This window comes from Opisthocomus hoazin, chromosome 1, assembly GCF_030867145.1.
Source record: "Opisthocomus hoazin isolate bOpiHoa1 chromosome 1, bOpiHoa1.hap1, whole genome shotgun sequence".
In the NCBI taxonomy this organism is placed as follows: Eukaryota; Metazoa; Chordata; class Aves; order Opisthocomiformes; family Opisthocomidae; genus Opisthocomus; species Opisthocomus hoazin.
This window is the reverse complement of record NC_134414.1, coordinates 116,179,632-116,200,724: the sequence shown is the minus strand read 5'-3', so window position 1 is coordinate 116,200,724 and position 21,093 is coordinate 116,179,632.

Here is a 21,093-nt window from a genome sequence, read left to right as displayed (position 1 = left end):
AACAAAAAATTCTGTAATTTTCACTGTTTTCTTCATATGCAAAATAATATGTTTGAAATTAATCATACGATCCTGTCAGCGCTAAAAAGGTGCTGATCTAATCTCCTATCTCCTGAACTGCAGCTGTAATCCTTAGTCCTTGTTTTTGCCTCTTGCCCTTTTCAGTGGTGGAAATACTGTGAAATGTTGCATTACAGAGCTAATCAAACAGCGGATGGAAAGCTTTTTCTTCCCTCTATCCTTTTAGGTTTCCTGTAGGTTACGTCTGTTAAGGCATTCTCTGGAAGCCCCCGAAGAAGCCAGAAACATCCATCAGGAGAATCTCAAACCTGGAGGTTAGCCATCTGTATCTGTAGACACAGCCCACACCTAGGAGGGAAGGGAAGGGACGGGACCGGATGGGACGGGACACCTTGGGGCACAAGGGGTAGAGAGGCGCAGTGATGTGTGCTGGCAGGGGACCTGCCTGCCATAGGAGACTGTCCCTCTGTCCTGCTGGGACGGATGCCTTGGCAGCGCCTGCAGCTGGAGACACGTCCCGTGATGGTGAAAGGAGACCTCCTGGTGGGACAGCCACACCGTCTGCCTCGGTGGCCGATGTACCCTTCTGTCACAATTGCTGTGCCCGTGCCGTGGGGTTTGTGAGCATCGCTGGGGCAAGTGGTTTCTGGTTCCTTGTCATTCTCAGCCGATGGGGCCATGGCAGAGTTTTGCAGACAATGCCTGCCTTTGCTCTGGAGCTCAGAAAATGGATCAGTGGCAGCTACAAGGATATATGTCTGACTTTCAGCCCGGTTCCCCAGCCGTTGGTCCGGGATGCTGCTATATGAGAGTATTTAGAATGCTATGGTCTATTTTGGATTTCTAGGCACTAAAGTGTAATCGTGAATGCTCTAGTGTGGTGCACTTCTATCAGTTAAACACTTTGTCAGCTCCAGTTCTGCTGTATATTTCTTTTTGGACAAGAGCTCTGAAGTTACCAACATTTCAAGGATGAAGTCAGGCTTTTGGTTGACAGTCCTTATTTTGTATTCAGTTCAGTAGAACTCTTGCAGAGGAGATTCAGGATAAGCCTTCAGGACGAGTCTACCTAAAGTCCAGTCCTGTATTCAAATTCTAGTGATCAAGTTTGCTGTAAAACATGTGCCACTTGACATATCTGTCTAACATTACTTAAATGTGCCTTTCTCAGGTAGCATCTGTTTGAGGCTGTGTATATCTGAAAATCAAAAATAGTTTCCTGGAATAAGTTTTTAAAAAATGGACTAGTATAAGACTAGTTTTATGAGTTCAGCAGTATAAGCAGAAGAGCTGTAATCTGTCCAATGAAATTAGGTATGCATGTGTTAAAATGTTTAGATTATTTTCCATAGTGCTTTATTCCATTCTTTAACATGCGTGAGTGTATAAAACAGTAGTTTTTAAATTGTGCTCCATTAACTGCTGTTAAATGGTGTGTGAAAATGAACTCAAAAAAGCAAGCCTATTGTCATTAGCTCAAACCTGTTATACGTTGTTTGCACCTCTCTCAGGAAATGTGTAAAGGCTCTGAAAAACGGGAAGGGCTGAGAATCTTCGGAGCGGAATGGTGCTTCTGATGAACCAGAAATAAGGTGACGGACTCTGATCTTGGAAAGATTATTGCTGTCTGCTGGCCAGTCCTACCATCCTTCCTTCGTTTACAGGATGCTAAACTTCCAGATGAGCGTGTCAAGGCTTTGCACCCCGGGGCCCCTCACACCTGATGCACCAGCGTGCATCTCCAGCCCTCTCCTCCAACCCGCCTTTAACAGCTCCAGGGAAAACTGACTGTGGGTACGCAGGGGTGTCTGCTCATCCACTTGATCTGTGCTGTTGTTTTCTTGTGGTCCCCCCTCTGCCTGCCCAGGCTTCTCGTGTCTCTGCTGGATAATTGGATAGTATTCGCTTGTCCTTCCTGTGTATACAACGTAATGGGATCCTGATCCATAAAAGCGACGGCAGTAAAGCAAATAACAACCATGCACACACACAAAAAATCCTTTAATGGTGAGTAGGCTCGTTGAAGTCAATATACAAGAGAAATGCATGCATTAGTCTCTACAGAGTGTCGTGGAGCTACACCATGCCATGGGCTACCACTGGGAGCTTGTCATCTCTGTAAAGGTGACTTCTTCCCTCCTTAGCTTTGATCTAGTGTATTTTAAAACAATGCAGCCCCAAATCTAAGCTGGATAGAACCTTTTTCTCCCCCTGCGTGCTGCGGTTCATGTGAGGCCTTTGCTGTGGCAGCTCTCTGGAAACCCTGTCCTTGCTGCTGACGTGGTTGCTCCCCGCCAGCCAGACGTGTCAGGACCACAGTCACGTTTCTTAGGCTCGTCCAGGGTACCTATTTAAATTATAGATCTGGAATACTGCTGGCTCCCCTCCAAATCTCTGATCTAGTAGCTGTTTTTAATGATAAATTACATATGTTTAATAGCTCAGCTATTTTGTTTGGATCCTTCAGAACTTTGAGATGAATAGGCTCCAGTCTCAGTGATTTATTGCAATTTAATTTGTCAAGTTGTTTCAGCACTTTTTCTTACACTCCTCTGACAGCAGTTCACCTTCACAAACCAACGACAGGTATTTCCCCATTCTCCTCGGAGTGAAGACCCACACAGAAACTACTTGGCAACCTCCGTGAGTTCTTTCTCCTCTTTGACCTCTTTTTATCCAGCTCAGCTGATAAAATTTAGGGATTTTTTCCATTAACATCCTATGCTCAAATCCTTTATCACCACAATTATATCATACAATCCTTTTTATAAGCTGATTGATCACCAGTTTAATAGTAGGTACAATTTTTGCCTGGATTCTTCTAGAATCTGTCGGCTGTACATTTAAAATTGTTCTTTTGATTTCCAGAGTACTCGTGACTGTTCTCTTTCCCCAGTCCTTGTCCATATCTGTTTGCTCTGAAATAATCTTTCCTGATCATGGATGATCGGATGCACAGAATTCCAAGTGAGGATTTACGGCTGCCCAGTCTAGTCTAGGATTGCATTTCTGTTTTTCATGACTGTGTTATGCAAGGGCTTTGTATTTATGCAGAAAGAACAACTGTATCAAAGTCTGTAGGGTATTTGGCTGGTTTCCACTTGAAAGTTCCCAATTTATAAGAAATTTCAGCTACTTGTCCCCAAGCATGTGACCTCGCAGTTGGTATTATTGAATTTAATCAAATTTCTATTACTCCATTTGTCATTTATTTCTTTCCATATTATATCCTAATAGTCCTCTGTATTAACAGTACCTCAGATTAACATTATGATCAGCAAATTTCATTTGTGCATTCCTACTTGTCTGCCAAGATCCTTAAAGAAAGATTGGTAGGTTTCAAGACCTTTCCTTGCACCATTCTCCTGCATCCTCATACTTTCCAGTTTGATAGTCTTAAGAAAGGTCCCTAACTGTATCTACAATGTTGCTACTAACACAGGCCTTATTTAGATTAACGTCTGATGTGGCAACATATGAACATTGTTTAAATCTAGATATGTGAGTTCTACTGTATTTTCCCTGTCTAAAATATATACTTAATTTATCAAAGACAGATGTCAGAGTTGCTTCTTGCGGTCCACATTTGGGACCTCAGTTTTCTTCCTCTGTTTGTAATTACTCTTATGCCCCTCTACTACCCAGCAAAAGCCCCTTACAAGTTATTGAGGTAACAGTGGTGCATCTAATTCCATAGTACCACCAGCAACTCATTAGATTTATTTTTAAGAGGTCTTAAACTAGATGGATTGCTCCATGTACTTGATTTTTCTTCAGCGTGTGGGCTTTTTCAGAATTGTATGTGTTTTTAAGGTGGCTTTTCAGCATCTGCAGAGCCATCCTGGCCAAAGGAAAGCTGTGAGAAGCTTTGTGTCACTTTGCAAAGAACAAATGTGTACCCTGTTGTTTTAGACTGTAGCTGTTTTTCCTCCGTTTCCCAGTTCTTCTGTTTTATTGGTCTTGGACATGCTGGCTTTGATGTGACTGTAATTAAGTTTTCTTAAGCACCCTCCAGGGTTAATTGCCCTGCACGTTGATTCCTAAATTTCCCTGAAGAAAAAATTCCTGGTTTAAATATCCCCAAGTGTATTATCATTCTGGGGAACGCTTTCCCTAGAAGGACATCAGGCTTGCAGACCACGGTCATTGGAAAGTCTTTGGGGGCCCTGCAGGAGGAATCGCACCCAGATCGTAAACAGAAGACACTCCCAACCCCTGGCAAGGTCGGCAGACTTTTAATTGCAGCAGTATTGAAGAGGTGAATCAGTTTGGGTGTCACATGACTGGGGAACCCTCTGGGTGACTGAATCTATGCCAGATGAGGTGAGGACAGGTAATAGGTGTGAAATGCCCTGGTAGCTGGGAGACATTTCCTAAAAGAGTAGATTAGCAACTGAACAGCTAAATGGGTCACTGAATGAAGGGTGATGGACTGAAGGGGAAACGGAGGGCAAGGGATGGTCTGCAGACGTTTTCCCGAGAAGAAGAGATGAACCATAACAACTGCATCACTGGTGCCTGGAGGTGTGATGCTCGCTTCCTGAATAGGCCTCCTGCGCCTATGACTGGAGATCGCAGAGATTTCTAGACAAATGATCTTCACAAATTTTCTTAGGAAGCCATCCCCATCACTTTCACATTAAAAATTCTATTCTTTGCAATTTTTTTTTGAAATATGTCTTTGTATCTTATTGTACATTCAAAGACTGTGGGATTTTTTTGTTTTGTTTTTACTGAATAGAGCCACAAGTTAAGTAATAGGAATAGGGAAACTTGAGGAGGAATGCAAAATGTTGATCTTTTTGTTAAAAAGCATTTATTAAAACAATATAGAAAACTACCAGCTGGGTCGACTTCGAACACTACATTGTGTAAATAACTCTCTGAGGTCAGAATCACTCCCTTCCCTTCATGTAATGATCATGGTCACAGTGCAATTGCCTGTCTTAGGTGTAGAAAACCATCATTCTTTTAGACAAGCATCACTGCATGTCCTGCCTGTATGATGTGGACTGGAAGTATGTTTTAATTTTCACGTGACTGAAGCCTTCAAGGGAAACTTCAGAAGGTACAAAGGTATCTTCAGAGGAGAGGAGATGCACACTGTTTCTCCCATCTGTCGGAAAGCAGAAGGTATCACAGAAGATCATGCCTGAGATCCATTGCAAGGCAGGAGGTCCTTGTCTTTTTTTTTCCACTTCCCTCCTGCTTGTGACACCTCAGAGCAGCCTGAAGATGTCCAGACTTCTTTATTCCTTTCTCATGCTATGGCCCTAGTGAGCACTTATATCCTACCCTGGCCTGAGATGGGGATTTTTTCTATTGCCATGCTGGGGTCTGAACCGAAACAGCAATGAGTGAGAAACAGATGAGAAAATATTTTGTTCATCTAGCCATAAGGGGTAGGTGTACGACAATATAGCAGAGATGCCACAAAATGTCACATTGCTGGTCACTCATGGTGCCATAACCTCTGCCCCCTCTCTGACTGTCAGACACGTGAGTAGATCTGGCCAGAAACTCTGAACATCTGAAGAACAGCCCCTGGCTCGTGAGGACCTGAAGCAATGAAGGTGGTGTGGTGCTGTGCCATGGGAATGCATCAAATACTCCCGGCTCGCAGGAGGCTGGAGGCTGGAGCCAGTTGTGTGAGTCCTGTTGAAAGCCCTGGACAGGGCAGAAGATCATCTGCTCCAGGGGCTGGTGTGCTGATGGCTTGGGGCAGCTGCAGTGGCTGCTTTGGGGCGGGCAAAGGGTGTTGCTGGGGTAGCTGTCCTCGTTTGTCTCCTCAGGACTCTGAGCTTGCCAGGAGAAGAGAAGGCAGAGTGTGGCGTGCGCTTTGCAACGTGGGAGCCACTTCCCTGACTCCTGTTGGAGTACGTGTCTTTATTTCCTGTATTAAAGTGCGTGTGCTCTCGCTGATCTCCAACCAGGGGACATCTTGCTTCAGACGGAGAGTTGCTCTTCCATGCATCCAGGCAGAATTTGGGACGGAAAAATCTCTTGGTTGCCTAAGTTGTTTTCCAAACACCACATGGGAGTTTTTCTAGCTGTGAAAAGGAGACAGAAGAAATGAGCCACCACCAGCACCACAATGTTGACACCCAAGGCCATCTCTTACATAAACATCTCCATGACAAACCCTTTCTTACAACATTGCCGGACGGTGTTTATATTCCAGCCTTGGAAAATAAATGTTGTGCCATGAAATAGGAAATAGGTGAACACTTTACCAGTGCTATCATAATGAATTAATTTGATATTCATGGGAATACCACATGTGCTTTCCTAGGTGCCTTACTACCACATCACTTTCACTAATGGGCACTTAAGTCGTACTGATTTTTCCCCAAAGCCACATAATGATCTGTAATATTCCTGAATAATTGCACTTTAAGTGGAAGCTAACAGGGCTGACTACTCCCAGAAATATGTCAAAATATTTTTACTATTTTAAGTAGAAATTTGCATATTAACAGGACCTGCCAATACATTTAAATATGTGGAAAAGTTTTACGAAAGAAAGTTCTGGAATATTTTTTGAAGGTTAAGAAGTTCTCGAGTGTTCTTTCCTGAATAATTTTTGTAGCCATCTGCAGAGTAGCAAAATTGGTAAATTGTGTTAAAGAGTAAAAAAAAAGAAGAGAGAAACAAGTACAAGCTCATGTGGTACAAGAAATGTAATTATTTCATAGTAGCTGAAATAACTTCGTAGTCTCATTTATGCCATTGCTTCAAAATAAATCTTAGTTGCAGGTATTCTGAAAACAAGGTGGTAGATGCAGTTGGGGGAGGGGGGGAATTAGTCTCCTTGCTGAATGGATTAACTTTGCTGCCTTTCTCATTAATAGGTATGCTAGGTAGCTTTGTATCTACAGGTTAGTCCTATTTTGAGGCTTGCATGAGGTGCTGTTGCCCAGGATGACTCCGGCTTGCTCTGCAATGCCTGTGGGGATGGAGCTTGGTAAGGGGGTGCAGTGCTCTAGGGGAGCCGGGCTTCCCAGGCGCTGGGGCTGAACCCCAGTGCAGTGCAGGGCAGGCTCCCTCCCCAGAGCAGCCCGCGGGCGCTTCAGCCGCATCTCCAGGCTGCATATGAGGTGCCAGCTGTGCAAACATCCACTGAATCACAGAATCATAGAATCATAGGTTGGAAGAGACCTCTAAGATCATTATGTCCAACCATCTGCCCAACATCACCATGCCTACTAAACCATATCCCCAAGTACCACATCTGCACGTTTTTTGAACACCGGATGATGACTCAACCACTTCCCTGAGCAGCCTATTCCAATTCCTGATCACTCTTTCAGTAAAGAAATTTTTCTGAATATCCCAGCTAAACCTTCCCTGATGAAACTTGAGGCCATTGCTTCTTATCCTATCGCTAGTTACCTGGGAGAAGAGACAAACACCTGCCTCACATAGCCTCCTTTCAGGTAGATATAGAGAGCAGTGAGGTCCCCCCTCAGCCTCCTCTTCTCCAGACTAAACAGCCCCAGCTCCCTCAGCTGCTCCTCAGAAGATTTCTTCTCTAGACCCCTCACCAGCCTCTTTGCCCTTCTCTGGACACAGTCCAGCAACTCAATGTCTTTCTTGTAGTGAGGAGCCCTGCATCAGCTCTGCCCAGGGTCTCATTAAAAACCCTGTTTGTTTGCTCCTGTGAGAGTGGGCATAGCTGTCCTATGCAAGATGGGCTCCACGGGGCACGTCTCGTGTGTTACACTGCTTTTGGGTGCAGTAAAAGCAGGGAACAGGGACAAGAGGTGGATGGAAATGATCTGCTGTGAGGCAAATCGCAGTAGGCAGGACGAACCCTCAGGGGCAGGAGCTCTGCTTCATCTCCACCGCTTTCACGTAGTGGCCACCACAGTGTCACCTGGGAGAGCACAGAGAAATTGCAGCATCTGTGTCCTTGTGTGACCCCCAACTGTCAGGTCAAACCCTGAATGCGAATGAGCCGAGAGCCACGCTGTCATGCTCACGTTAATGAAAAGGGGGAGGTCCAGGTAGAAGAAGTAGAGCAGGACATCTGTGTCCTCAGGAGGATCCTGTGGCACCAGAAGGAACCACTGAAGTACGTAAGACTCCTTTAATTAAAGGATTTAACTGTAGTCTCAGAATGGAAATTATATGCTTTGTGCTGCCTAATTGGGTGGCTGCTCTCTGGAGTCACAGCACCTACTCCTGAATGTACAAGGAAATTTCTACGTGCAAAACTCAACACAAACCAAACTGTTGCGGCAGTCCCACAGCAAAATACACAGCAGTACCTAAGAAACATCTTATTTTTGTCTGATTAAGAGTTGTAAAGAATGAGGGCATGAGCCTTGCTCGTGCAGAAAGGACTGCAGTGGCGCTGACGGGGTGGCAAAGCGCGCTGCCGGTGCCGGAGGGGTGGAGGAAGGGAGGCTCGGAGGGATGGAGGAAGGGAGGCTCCTACAGCGAGGCGTGGGGAGCTGGCTGGGAGGGTGAGGAGGCTCTGCATGCCGCCGAGCTTCCTTCCAGGTGGAGGACGTGGAGCAGACAGCATCATCACAAAATGCGCTGCACCCCGCAAGGGTTTGCCCTGACGAAAGGGCAACGCTGCAAGAGACCAACAGTTACTCCTGTGTTTCCCTCTGCTCTGGGTTAATGTTGAATGTGGGCGAGCAGCAGCTCTCCTCTGGTACAAGATCCTTCTATAAAATGATGCCTCCCTTCTGAATCACAGTAGCTAAAAATTTATGCATCCAATCCACCCCGTCTGACAAATTCACATCTCCTTCCTCTCCTCAAGCCTCAAAACATATTTACTCTTCAGAAGGTGAATTAACCCTTTCCTGCTTATATCTCAGTTTTGGAGGAATCTCCAAATTTGAGGCATCAGTAGTTGTCAGTGAAAAACATTTTCAGGTAGGAGTTCCCTACCAGCTTTTATTAAAAGCCAACTCTGGTGACAAACCTTTGCAGATGCATTCAGAGGGAGTCCCGTAAATAATTGGTGTAATGGTACGGCATAACAAACATGTCTCTGAAAAATCAGAAAGTTGAGACTTTGAGTCGGGGTCTGTGTTGGATTTTGCCGGGGTCTCAGCTGGGTGCCCCCCTCTCCCAGCAGAGGCCATGGGGTGGGCTGGAGACACTGCGGTTCCAGCTGTGCAAATTAAAGTCTGGCAAATTGAAGTAAGTGGCAATTTAAATTATTACGCTGGGTTATGAACTCCGGTGGCGGAGGCGCAGACGCGATGCCCGTTCTCCTGTGCGAACCCGCGCTGGGGGCAGTAGCCTCTGGGGCAGGGATAGGGCGGGCAGCTGGTAGTGATGACCTCTTCAACCATCCCTGCTACCTCCAATGGGGATTGAGAGTCCCAGCCTTTTTTGCATCACTCGGTGAAATAAAACAAAATTGTTAATAAAGCAATTGCCTTTTTGCAGTGTCTCTACAAAATATCCCTGAATATCCCTGCTCCTTGGAGCATCCTCCTTGGAGTTCTGAATATCCCTGCTCCTTGGAGCATCCTCCTTGGAGTTCTGTTAAACCAGATAAGTGAAATTCAACTCACGGCACTTAAGGAATCTGTTTTTGCATTTCTAAGGCTTCAGTAAATTTGTTAATGTTTTAGGCTGCACCTAGGCAGGTAAATTCTGTTCTTCTGCATACTGCCTGCACTTCTGAAGCAAAGTGTTGCTGAAGGCTCTGTCTCTCTGGATCTGAAATATAGGTGCAAGATAAATTTTGTCTTTACAGACTTACTATATGAAGCACTGCTGTATTTATCAGCTTTTTAAAGCCCTATTTTCCCCCTCATTTACCTTTGGTACTATAGGGCTTTAGTTCTACAACAGGGCAAACTAGTTTTTAACTGTAAACTGGAGCCTTATTGTTCTTTGGAGTAACTTTCAGTCCTTGGTGAAGCTATTTTGGTGCAGAGCTACTCTTCCCATCTTGTGTTTCACTGTTGTAACATAGCTGTAGTGATTGGGAGTACACTACTGATCCTGCACAATTAACAGTTGAAATGAGGAGCCTGGGAGCAATTCCCAGTGTATCTGGTTGCATGTTCAGATTAGGTCTGGGAACCTGCTCCCTGGTTTCCGTGAGAAGGAAAATCCAGTTGTATGGGCTGCCTGGGAGGTGCTGTACCACACAGGCTCGCAGTCTGGGCAGCTGGGGGACAGGAGCCCTGCATGGAAATCACGGTGTCCCTGTGTCCTCGTGCCTGCCATTCCAGACCTATTTTTTATTGCAACCCTCCCCAAATGGCCTTAACTTAATAGATCCAAGCAAGGCACTGCAGATCGATATTCCCTGATTTCTGTATGCATCAATTTAAACACTGATTTTAAACTGGAGGCATTAGAGCTGTATAATCAGAGTTCTTAAAACCAAAAGAGCTCAAGACATTGCAAATTTAAATCTTCCACCTAATCAGTGCACTTCTTTCAATTTTACAAACAAGCGTATTTCACCACTACTACTTTAAATGATCCCTCAATATTATTCTTTTATCAGCCAACTCTAAACATAGGACAAGATGCATTAAATTATATATAAAGAATATTAGGCAAATTTAAATGCAAGTCCAAGTAGAACATATGTAATTTCTATTTTAAATTAAGAATAATGTTATACATTTTCCTATTAAGCTACATTTGCAAAGTTAGCCTTCAGAAATAGTAATAAGTATCTCACCAGAGCAATTCAGTGCTCAGCTGACAAAATGGACAAATGTAGTACTTCCCATTTAACAGCATCCATGAAAGAAATTACTAAATTCTTTGCCACTATGATTCAACAGTTCTAGTGAGTGGAAATGTTCCAGTTCACACCAGTGCCTTGATAATAATATTTAAGGTAAACAGAAATACCTGAAGTATGTCGACAATCAGAAATAACAGTTGGGGTGGAAATGCATGGTTGTATTTGCTTGTGGTTTTTTTTGAAGTCAGTAACTGAGAAATACTTGCTGTGAGTTTGGAAAGAGGCACAGAGGTCAGTGTGAGCTCTGAAACCTGGATTTTCTGGTCTCTGATCCAGTCCCTGGCACTTGTCAAAAACCCCGAAGGGTTGCTTTATGCTACGTTCTCTTTAAACCGAGGAAACGCACCTCAGCCACAACCCTTTTTCTGAATCATTCCCCCCTCCTCGACCGCAGATGTCCGAGCGGCAGCTGGGAATCCCCAAAGACAGGAGCATTCATGGGAGTCTGATTCTCTGACATTTAGGGGAGACAAACAGCTCCAAGGATCTAGGACAAATAGATCCAAAAGCTGAGGCTGGGCATAACACTGAAAAATTGCTTCACTTTCAGCTATTCTGCCTATTTTTACATGTAGCATGGGAGTGAGTACTAGATTAGGAGGCCTGAGGGGTTGAATGGATTACAAACAAAAAGCATTAAGCTAATGATAGGAGTGATACTCCTTAAGGGCAAGGATGAACTAATGGCTGGATGTTCCTTCATCCCTGTATTACAACCATGGAATGGTAAAATAGTCAAAACAGTAGCTGCTTCCAAGCCAGGTCTGCTGCATTATTAACTTCTATAAGTCTTATAAATATAGGAGTTGCTTAACATGGATTGCTTGCACAGTCTTTAGATATACTCGTAGGAAGGGAATTCAAGGTCAGCAGTCCCTGAAGGCTGTCAAACTATTTACAAGTTTGCTATTTATAAGGACTAGTCTGGGAGTCCTAGAAGCAATAAGTTCTTAGGCAGGTGGTTTAATTTCTGCATGACACAGAAGAGGTGCTGTTTCTGTATCAGTGCCTAGATGCCATTGCAGTTCTCTTAAAATATATTTTGTTATCTAGATTCTCTTGGTTTCAGGCTCACCCCTAACCACTCCAAATAACCTGAAGAATGAAGAGAGCAACGAGTATCACTACAGCAACTGTTCTGTGCAAATTCTATAATGTTTTCAGGGATTAAAAGAGTTAATCAGAAGTTTAATGATTAATATAGAATATTAATCGATTGACCTTGGGAGTATAGCGTGCTATAAAATAGCAGGCTGGAGGATTCATTGCACTGCCACAGAACCCTCTCTGAAGAAAATTTTTTTTTCTAACGAAAATGAAAAGTAGGGCATACTGGCTTCTGCAGACCAGAAAAAAGTACACTGCTTGCTTTCGTATTAGGTTTTGGAACACTCAAGTGAGGTGGAAAATGTAGAAAAAATATTGTGACCGAACTGTAAACATCGCAAACTCAAAAGACCTGGTGTGCTGATTTCAGATAAGCCTCCCATGAAGAGAGAGACTAGTCCCTTCCTCAGTAATGCTACCTACGAGTATGTACACACTGTACCTTTCGTTCTTCATGGTAAGTGGATGGTACATCCTAGAAGGGCATCACTCATTCTAGGAAGTGAGTCTTTAAAAGTCATCTCATCTGGCTGTAGTACCCGAATGAAAGCAGTGTTCAGTGCTCTTAATCTAAGAGCATCCATTTTCTAGAGCCAGTGTGTCCTCCTGTATTTGTAAAACAAAAACAAAACTGTAAGCCCCACAATTCCCCCCTCAAAACAAAAACAACCCCTGAAGAGGCGTCGGGTCTTGCAGATTCCTTCATCTGTCTGCTAGAAGTTTCAGGGACGGGTATTTTCCCGAAGTGCTTCTGCAAGGCCCTGTGCTTCTTTCAGGACAACTGTTTGCATCGTGCTAAGGCGGCGGGGAGACGGTAAACAGAAAGGGGAATGTGATACAAATGCTGGCAAAAGTCAGGGAAAGCGAGGTGGGAGCACTATCGCTCAAGCTGTCAGATCTGTGAGCAAGCCTCGTGAACCAGCTGAGTTATGGCAAACTCCTACTAGGAGGGAATTGCGGTAACTGAGCCTTGCACTCCAACATTTATAAGGGTGTCCTGGGATAAATAAAGGCACAGCCTCTGTAAACGCCGCAGCGAAAACAAACGCCTTTGAACCAAACCGGTTACAAGGCTCTATAAAGCATGGGTATAGCTGATGTTAATTATAAGATCTGCGTCTTGGTTTTCTGTCTTGAGATCAACTGTCAGAGTCCTCCTGGCTGGCAAGGAGTTAAATGCAAGTTTCTGGCCCCAGCTACTGCGTAAGGCAGGGCTGGCGTTGCTGCAGTATCCCTGTTGGCACAGAGCACTCTCGGTTCAGGGTCTCCACCGGAATACGCAACAGAATAGTAAAACCTCTTTAATTCCAAGGCAAAGCCCTGGCCGTCTGGGCCCGGGCCTTCTTAAAAAGGTGGTTGTATTTCATCAGATAAAAGACATTCAGCTTATTTTAAGATCATACCTCATGCACTCAGACACAGCTGTGTGTCACATTGAGCTTTGTTTAGAAGCCTGGTCTGGATTATAAAGGCATTTCGGAAATCATGTGCCTATCAGAAGTTTGAATCAGACTTGCTGTCTATAACCAAATGCAATAATCGGGCTCTTGAACCATGTAATGGGTTAGCAGAAGAGCAGGGAACATGCAGAGGGAGACAATGATTTAGCAGAATTTCATTCGGCATTCAAGCATGCTAGCATGCCTGAAAATAAGGGATACATTATTAATTAGTTAATGTTTGCAAAGTATTTTGACTCTGGAAAGTGCCAACTGTTCTTCTTCATTAATTTTCAGTAAATATATGACTAAGCAGTATATGTAATAAGGACACAAAATGTGGTAAGTAGACAAAAGACTTGAAAATACACAAAACATTTAAAAAAGTGAGATGCTATTAACAGGAAAAAAAAGTGTTCAAACCAGCGGGGTAAATATTGTGATGATGCAGCTAGTTATCTATTAACTCAGCACTAATGCAGGGACGTGCCTGATGGCAATGGCAATCGGTTGAGACAGCCAACGTCCTACAAGACCCGTAAAGCTGACCTCTACCACCTTTTCCCTTCCAGCACTAAATTTGGCACAGCCCACGCTCAGCAGACCTTCTCTTACCTTCTGGGGCTGCCTGACGCCTGCTTTAAGAGTTACATGTGCTTCTGCAGCTTTAACAATGTCTGGAAAACCACTTCTGGATGGCGGTCATGACCCCTGACTAGCTGCAGGGGGGTGCGCTGACACCGGGCCCGCGGACGAGCTGCTGCATGCTCTTCCCCTCCCTGATCGTTCTCACATCCCCATCTGTTCCTTTCCAGTCTCTCAAGTGAGAAATAAACTGAGTTAGAGTCAAACTGTCAAACTCATAATATTCAAGTGGGTTGAATGTCACACCAAGAGAATTCATGCGATCCAGATTTCGTTCAGGACAATAAATACGTGGTCTTGCACAGATCTTAGAAATCAATTATGCTTTTTCAGGAAGGCTTGGAGAAACAGTAGGGGCACTTCAGCAAAATGATTTCTTGCCTTCTTTTCCAATGAAGTAACTTTTTAGTATTGTGATGGCAAGGTCTCGCTTCCTGAAAACAAGATCACAAGTGCCCAAGCCATCTGCTCCTGCCCTTAAGTCAAAGTCATGGTCCTCAGTTTACAACATCATACTTGGAAGTTTATGAAGTTACAAATAAAGGATTGTCACTTTTGTTGACAGCTAGCCAACAGGATCAAATGAATTAAGCAGCAAGCCACGTCCTTGAGATCTTGGGCTGTACAGACAAAGACCAAGTGGAAGCCTTTGTAGACAAAAGGAGTTAGCATTGCCTTCCATGGGTGGTTGGTGTATCAGAAAATTGTCCTAAGCCCTGTGAAAAATAAATAGGAATGATCTTGTGGCTTTCCAAACACACTTTCAGAGGGTTTTCAAAACACATTTTCTCTTTACATGTCAACGGTTCTGCACATGCCATTATGTACATGCATGACAGTTTTTGACCTAGGCTGAGGGTCCAAACAATAAATCAACTTCTAGGGGAAGATAGACAGCTGATGCAAATTGACTTTATATTAACGCAGTCGAAGGAGCTACACCAATTTTTTACCAGCCAAGGATATGGCCCACGCAATGTACTTCACGTGCCATAGATTTTTTTTGTGGCTGCAAGTTTTATCATATATGGAAGTATCGAAATTGGTGGGAAAACACCTATTGATCCCATAGTGCAGAGTGTAGCCCTAGCGTGTATCAGTGGAATATAGTGCGACAGGTATTTAATAAGAGTAGTTTGAGGCCCTTCAAAAATGTCCAGAAAGTCCCTCAGCTGCACAAAATCAGCAAAGCCTTGTTGATTTTCAGTGATTAAAGATCTAGATATGGGTCTGGGTCCCAGCAGGCTTACTCCATCCAAGCAAAACCATGCCCCTGCAGCTGTCCCCACTGACATTTTAGAAGTACAGAATTTTTCACTGCATTTTAATGAACCAGCAGACAGTTTGGAAAAATGTAGCATGCATCCACTCGAAGGTGTTATACAGATGCCAGGAATCTGCCTGGACAACATCACCCACAGAGCAGGGGGGAATGGTACAGCATCGAGAGCAAACCCAGCATCATCTGGGCATGGAGGCCGGTTTCAGGAGAAGACCTTGAAAGGTTCCAGGCTGGGAAGTGAGAGGTTTCTATGAGGGAATTTGAGCAAGGATGCAGGACCATCCATTGTTTGAAACTGCTTTTAAGCCACTGTCAACATATTTTGCCTTAAAGAGCCAGATGTGAGTATTAACAGAAAGTTTTATCCGAATTTGACCTATAGGTCAAAAGCAAAAAAATTGTAAGGAAGAGAGCAATTTTATTTCTCTTTCTAGAATTAATTAATCCGCACTGTTATTGTTATTTTGAGGGACACAATTATTAGCTTTACAGAAGAAAAAAATCTTTTTGGAATAGATTTAATTGCCCAAATAACTTCATAGGAAAAGGAAATAACAACCTTTAGTTATGTTCCCTGCTTTAAAAGATAGAAAATCTGCTTTGTTTTAGGAAGGAGCTTTAATTGATCTTTTTTGTGAGTAACTTAGAAATAACATTTTATTTCGATCAGAAAAAAATATTCATTCAAACAAAAATTTAATGAGTCAAATGCCTATAGCTATTTCCAACACAAACAGGTTTGCTTTTATGGAAAAAATGCAAACTGATGCTAAATGGTAGGTCACTGGTCCTATGCCATTTTGAAGTTTTATTTGATGTCTTCAATGTAAAGTCAAACTACAATGCTAGAACTAAGGAACAGAGGAGGACAGAATTTGGGTTTTAAGTTTAGCTTTGGCTCCAGAAAATTTAATTATGATTCACTTACCAAAAAAGGAAGGAGGTCCTGCTGCACGAGCGTAAGAGAGATTTTTCTTCTCTCCAGCCCTGACTGGGCTGCCCATTGTTAGTGGGCAGGCACTGCACTGGGCTAACCAGCACAGAATTGTTGCTGTTCTCTCTCTGCTCTGGAGGGACAGTAGTGGGTCAGTATGTGGCAGCATATTTTTTAAACAGAATGGGTAATATTTTGAAAAGTGAAATGGGAACCTAGTCCTCCTTGCAAAAATGTCGCAAGTTCTTTGTTCCTTGAAATTCAGTTCCAATTCACTTTTGAACTTAAGGCTGTGAGTTCATAAATGACTGGAGGACGTTTCAATATTTGACCTAAGAAGTCCTGCTCCACTTGCATGTTCCTCTGTTTCCCTCAAAGCTGTATTCATGTGGGTCTCTTGTGGCAAACACCAGCATTAAGCCTTTTTTAAAACCAGTTACATTGGAATGATGCGTTTAGCAAGCAGTAGGCATTTCTGCACCCCCCCTAATGTCTCAGCCAATGTCATCGTCTCTATGATCTGCACTTGTGGCAGATGTGTTGAGTGCATCAACATTTACGATGTTAGTCTCCTGTGGCCACGGGAGGTGGAGTGTGCGATGGGCTCTCCTCAGAGCTGGGGCTGACTTTGTTCTGCCTGCACAGTATCTACTCAGCCAGGGTCCTGAGCTGTGACTGGGTTCCAAAACGCTGCAAAATGGTAAAGCATTAAAATAATGTTAGTGTTTCATACACATGCTACAAAGAAGCATTTACTGCAAGCATAGGGAAAAAAAAAAAAAAGTCTAGGGAGGAGGTAAAGGAAGCAGCAGAAGGCTCTTTTTCTCCATCACAAGCCACCCAGAGAATATGTCTGTGTATTTCCCTTGGTTATTTATTTTGCATTATGATTTCTGACATATCAGAAAACATGAAAGGCATTTGCGAGCCTAAGACAAAAAGTAAAATGATGCTTGAAAATGATTCTTTGTGAAGGCTTATTTTTATTTTGTTACACAAGAGACTAGTCAAGCAGACAGGTTTATTTTAACTCTGTAACAGAATTTAGTGACTGGGGACAAACAATTGTCTGCTATTATCATTCCTGCTGCCAAAATTCATTGGGTTCAGGAACACCAGCTAAATCACGTGCTAGAAGAGAATACACAGCTACCTACACTATGGCTGGAGCAATGACCCTATAGCAAGCATAGCATTCACATGCATCCGAGAGACTACATGGCCTGTTAAAAAGCAAAATATTTCAAACTGTTGTCTTACTACAATACATCGCAGGCAGTCTCTCTCTACGGCTGCACGTTTCTCTCTGCAGCGAAAGACCTTGCTGTCTGTTGTGAACCTGGTATCTGGCTTAGCTTTTTAAGGTCTGTGCTTCATCAAAAAACAAATGTGTTCGCTAACACACTGGTGGTTGGTTGCCAGCCTGAGCGAAGCAGGAGGCTGTCTGCGAATGGTACTTAGAGTTAAAGGTGCCCTTTTAATGTGAGCTAAACTAATTTTTTTTTCTTCTGAGATCTCATCTGTGGAGCAAGGAAGCTAGCTGGGAAAGTCAGCCTAGCCTCAGCCAAATAACCTGCTTTAGAAATGTAGGCCCAGATCCTTGGGATGTGAATGAATCCTGAAATGGATTTGAGTAAAAGAACGTTGCTTAGCATCTTTGTCTTCTTCTGTTCTCCACAGCAGTCAGGATCTAGTTTGGCTAATGACAACTGAAAAATGCAGATAGCTCTGAATGGTATTGATTCCTTACGTGCTTGGGGTTTTTCCAGACATTCAGTCACAGCAGCTTTCCATCATCTTTGCATCAGAGAGATGCAAAGCAGCAGTGGCATAAATTGTATCACAGAGTATGTCACAGAGTAAAAGCCACGGAGAGTAGGGGTGCGTGCATGTTTGTGGTGCCTGTGACTTCTGGGAAGCTGACTGGACTTGCTGAGTTGGAATCTACCAGATTTTGCAATCCACTGAACTCTTTAATCCATGTAAAGTGAATATATAAAAGTAATCAGTTAAAAGGAGCTCTGTTTGTATGGTAGTTAAAGAAGATAAAGGTGAAAGGTAATCTGGCATTAGGTTAGTGGTTCCGGAGAAAAGCTTAAGAGCTTGGTGATGTCAGCTCCTGCAAGCCCAGAGAGGAATCAGAAAGGTGTGCCCAAAGGGTGATGCAGACTCCTTAAGGAGTGAGGCCAAGCTGTGGATCCACCAGCTGCCTACAGAGCTGTGCTTAAACCCCAGCTTGCTGAGAAGAGTGATGGCAATGCTGGCTGGAGCAAGCGATGAACTGGCGTTGCAGGTTATGGTGGTGATGGTGGTGGACTGAGGGGGGGGGTGATATCCATGAGGCAACTGGAGACACTCAGCAAGCTGGCAGCACACAGGACAGTGTCTGACACTGAACCCTATGCAAGATAACCTCCTGCTTGTATCCAAGCAGCTGTGTGGAGGTCAAATGGACACACAGAAAGGGAGCCAGCAACCGGGGTAAACAGAGAGATGGAACATGCTAAAGCTATCTTTGGGTTACTCTCTGAAGCTAGGAGCCTAGGGAGTCATAAACATGAAGAAATCAAAGGTCAACTTCTAGGTCAGGAGATGTTGGCCAAAAAGCTGGTTAACCCTAACAAAGCAAAATCATAACCTCCATAACAATATCATGGCATGGCTGCATGTATTCTTTTTGATTACTCAGTTTTGTTTATATATATGTGTACATACATACATACATGTAAATGTATAGATTTGTATTTAGTTTTGAATTGCACATGGGCCAAGCAGAATAAAAATAATCAGTCAATCAGTCAATGAATAAATAAACTTTTAAAAAGGGCTTTCAGACTATCGCCAGTAATCTTGCAACCTCAAAGAGTATACAGGACACCAGACTTTATCAACTGCCTCTAGGAGTGCTTCTACGCTGTGTGACTGATGCTTCGTACTTTGAGCTAAGAATAGTTTTTAAAAAATCGTGTAAAAATGATACACCCATTTCCATCACTCTATAGATTACAACAAATACTCTGTATTTGCCAGCAACCAAGACTCTGGAACAGCTATTAGAAGATGCTGCCTATATAATGATAACCACTGTAAGTGGATGCTTATTTAAGGGACGTTTTCAGGAAACGACTTGATCTTAGGAACAGCCTATGAGTGAAAATGCACTTTGCAAGATTTTTACATCTTGCTGGCTTGCCTTTTGCCATTTTACAGCAAAGGAAATGTTAATGTATAATAGAATTAGCATTTAGGAGAAGCCTAGAATAATGTTCTTTATAATATAGCCCTGTACTTATTATTCAAGACAGGTCTTCTCCTCGTGCAATTTAAGCCCCCCAAAATTACCCGTCATTACACAGACAGTCCATTTAACACTCTGAAGCTAATCATACAACAACCTACCCTTTCAGAGCAGATACAAAACCTCACTTGGGTTTTAAGTTCTGATTACAAGATGAGGTTCCAATTGAGAATTTCAGCTGTAAACCAAATGACCTTCAATGACCACAGACTGGAAAACCTGGTGACTAATCTAAATAGATTTCCAGGCAGGGGGAAAAAAACACCACCCAGCTCTTGTTTCTAGTCCTCTGCATTATTAGGGGAATGACAAAGACAAGCAGAATGTGGAAAAAATCATGACTTCAGTGACCTTCGTGTCTTTGCCCCAGAAAGGTCAAGATTAATCAGCAAAACTTTAACTAGAGTTCAAATTCAGCTTTGTTGTCCTCAGAGGCTGGTGAAATTAAATATTCTGTTCTTGTGCTCTGTAAACAGCCACAGTAATTGGTGATGCTTTCCAGCATTGGCTATGAAGATGTACTGACATGAGCTGAAATTGAGAGAGAGACAGTATTTTACATGGTATGCAGCAGTCTGCAACCAAATCCTGATTTCTGTTTATAATGCTGGAAAGTCACAATCACATTCATTAAAATGAGATCACACCAGATATGAGCACATACTAGAATAGCTAGTATGCGACCGTACAGTTTGTCATGCATTAGTGAGCAGAAGCTTAGAGACAGGGCAAGCAACTAAGGAAAGAATAAACATATATTCTCAGGAAAAATTCCCTCCTTGCTCTTGATGATCAGGAACCATTTTATGCCTTACAATGTAGGAAGGTATATCCTCTCTGATAGAACTTTATCAAAACTTGTTTTTGTACCTTGGGAGCTTGCTGTTGTCCACATCAATATTTAGTCAGTTTTTGAATCCTACTGGATGGCTGATGTTTGTTATGGCCTCAGAAAACAAGGTCAACAGGCTCATTTTGAGTGGAGTGAACATGTGCATATCTTTCTATATATTTTTCTTTTGTTTAGCATTTTGTATACTTACCCCCCCCACCCCCATTCTGATTCAAAGGCTTCTGTATATCATCCTGTATTTTATATGCTGTCTTCTCTTCATGAAAAGGGTCCAAGTCTCTGGCAGTTCTGCATTTGCCATTTGTGAACCTCCCCTAACTGCTGTGGGCTTTTGGGGAGGGGGAAGCCAGAAGCGTGTAAGTATGAAAGCCTGTAATTGATTTATATATCAGCATGTACTGTTTTCCACAGTATTCTCGCATTTTGTAGGAAACATTAAAAATGAAATGCAAGTTTTAAAATGAAGTACTTTAAGTAAAGGAGCAGTAAATGCTCTCTCCTCCTCCAACAACCTAAAAATAATGGCACTTACCTTGAACTTTGAAAGGGTCCTTCCTTCTTATGCATTCAGATACTGAGTTACATTTCCTATGTCTTGAAACGTAGTAAGACTGGACATCCTGTGCTGCAGAGCGTCAGTAAAATCACAGCTGTCAATACGGGACACCTGCAACATCCAGTTTTAGAGCTGTTAAAACAGTGACCAGCATTTCTGAAAAATGTAAAATTTGGGAGGAGTAGGGGATTCTGGTCTAGGATTCAAAATCAGTATC